Genomic DNA, 2,500 nt, shown 5'->3' with positions numbered 1-2,500 from the left:
GTTTATACATAGTTTTCTGCATTGGTTCTATTTATCAAGCGGTAGAACAGTGGGTATTTTACTTAGACACATACCATCGATAGATTAAAACCGGGGTAGTTTGCTATGTTTACCAATCACTGCCATTGTTTACATTATGACGACTGTCCAAGAGGCGTGGTTATCTAGGTGTCAATTCCTGCATGATACCCATTTCTGTCAACAGGGTTTGTAAAGATTATAATATACCAAACCAGTTTTAAATAAATTGTCTTTTGTTGTTGATCTTTTTTTTCTTTTGTTTATAAGGGTTTTGAGCACATGCGGCACATTTAAGTCATTTCAGCGCTAATAAAACTAAAGAGAATTGGATACTAAAACATTATAACTCCTAAAAAGCAAAGAACAAAAAGTAAGACAAAGGGGAATGGTTCAAATAGGAAACAGATGTAGATTACAAAAGCATGCTATGAGTGTACTTAGTTTGAGATCACCTAAAAGTCTCATCCAGACGCAAGCACAGGATCCTACCAAGAGGAATACACTCAAATGCCCACGAAACATAATATTCAAATTAGGATAAAATTTATTACAGAACATAACACAGAGATTATTTACAATGAAAAAATATATCATCACCTAAAACTAATTCTACATATTTGACTGTTTACCCTTCAGCCAAGAACTCCAGTCCGGGCCAGGACAAACCAAGTTATCTCATTCCAAGAGATAAAGACAGACAGCAACTCGGAAAACAGATATAGGGGGATATAAGACAATTGACTAGAGCCTCATTACCTTTTTGGTTTCTGTTTATTCATTTAGATTCAAAAAAATATGTTCCAAATCGAAATACCTTTGGGTGACGCTTAAAACTGACATTGGACAGAACTAATACATATTTGCAGCTATGTGATCTTCTGGAATGACACTCGCTTTTGGATTGAAAGGTCCTGGGTTCGATCCTCACTCGGCGCATAGTTGACTCCTTAAAAAAGGCTCTTTACTCATATTTTCTCACCGTACTCAGGTGTAAAATGAGTAACTGGCCATTGACAGCGTTGTCTGTCTGAAAAAAAATGTAACATCGCCTAACAGGCATTATGTCACGTTCTACATGTTACGTGATGATGTTAGTTACAGACCCTTTGTAAAGCACTTTGAGCATGTTTGGTGGATATTGCGCTATAAAAAAGCTCGAGTAAATAGATCGCATTACAAATAAAGCTAGGAGTTTTTCTTAAGGATTTATACCCTCAATGAAATGGGTATCCCTTCGACAATGGCAAAAACTATACAATTTAGTAGTCTTGTGATATGACAGGGCATTCTGGCATGAAGGCCTCTGGTAAGATTCCTGTTGTTGTTGGAGGCTTAAAGTTAAGTTCTGAGAAAAGAATCCTTACTCACATTCTCTCACTGTACTCAAGTGTAAAATGATTTTACCTACCTGATAACAGCATTGTCATAAGAAAATAATTGTAAAAGAACTTAATAGGCATCATGTCTCATCCCATATGTTACAGAAAAACAGAAACAATCTTCAGCATTTTATACAGTGCAGGACATGATGCCAGTGAGGCGATATTACAATTTATTTTGACAGTGACAATGCTGTTAACTACCAGGTACTCATTTTACATTTGAGTACGGTGATAGCATGAGGGTAAAGAGCTTTTACCTAAAGACCTAATAAAGACCTCTGCCAGAGATCTGATCCACCCCAAAAATTAAAATATCATGGTGCGCAGCGCTCATATGTAGAGCTCAGAGTTTTGATCCACCGATCATGAAAATCGGGACTTCAGAGATTTGATCCGCCGACCATCGAAATAATGAAACTTGTTAACAATAAAATAATTGATTGAATGATACATGACCATTTCATCCTGTGTTGTTCTAAAAAGTGACCATTATTTTCGGTAACTGTCAGGAATAGATTTCTCTTATTTATTCATGATATGGGGCAATGAAAGAAATCAAATAGTCATGAATTTCTTTTAAAAGAGTAAAGTCTGAAACATTAAAAAGCAGAACACTTTCTTTTAGTCTTTCGCTTTCCACTACAACTACTACTACTACTACTACTACTACTACTACTACTACTACTACTACTACTACTACTACTACTACTGCTACAACTAAATTTTAGCTTTGGACACATAACACATCTTGATAACAAAACGAAGGAAATATGGTGACGAATAAGCAGGGACATCGCTATTTGTAGAGTGCCAAAGGAGCATCACCGAGCCGATAGTACGGCCACAGCCGGTAACAAAACCTAAATACTATTAAAATTAAATGAAAGAAAAAAGAAATATTTAATCCCCACCGATAACATAACAATGACAGAGCCGTTTTGTTTTTGTATTGTGTTGATGGAATTGAACGGAGACAATAGGGTTAAAAAATATTTACTGTCAGCTTTCTTGAACTTAGTCTTTCGACACTTTAGCATTAATTTGCTGGATACTGATAATAATATGGTTTGTGATTGTGGAAGGGGAACGGGAATTGG

The 2,500-nt window shown here is 35.9% G+C and overlaps 1 protein-coding gene across 2 annotated transcripts in view; it reads right to left on the bottom strand.

Moving 5' to 3' along the window:
- The window catches only part of LOC144969943 (6-phosphogluconate dehydrogenase, decarboxylating-like), a 49,104-nt gene that overhangs the window by 46,356 nt on the left and 248 nt on the right, over window positions 1-2,500 (bottom strand). The window lies entirely within an intron of this gene.

The sequence above is a fragment of the Berghia stephanieae genome, chromosome 4 (assembly GCF_034508935.2).
Source record: "Berghia stephanieae isolate SIO BIC M18660-M18661 chromosome 4, UCSD_Bste_1.3, whole genome shotgun sequence".
NCBI classification, from domain to species: Eukaryota; Metazoa; Mollusca; class Gastropoda; order Nudibranchia; family Aeolidiidae; genus Berghia; species Berghia stephanieae.
This window is presented reverse-complemented; position numbering and strand designations above follow the sequence as displayed.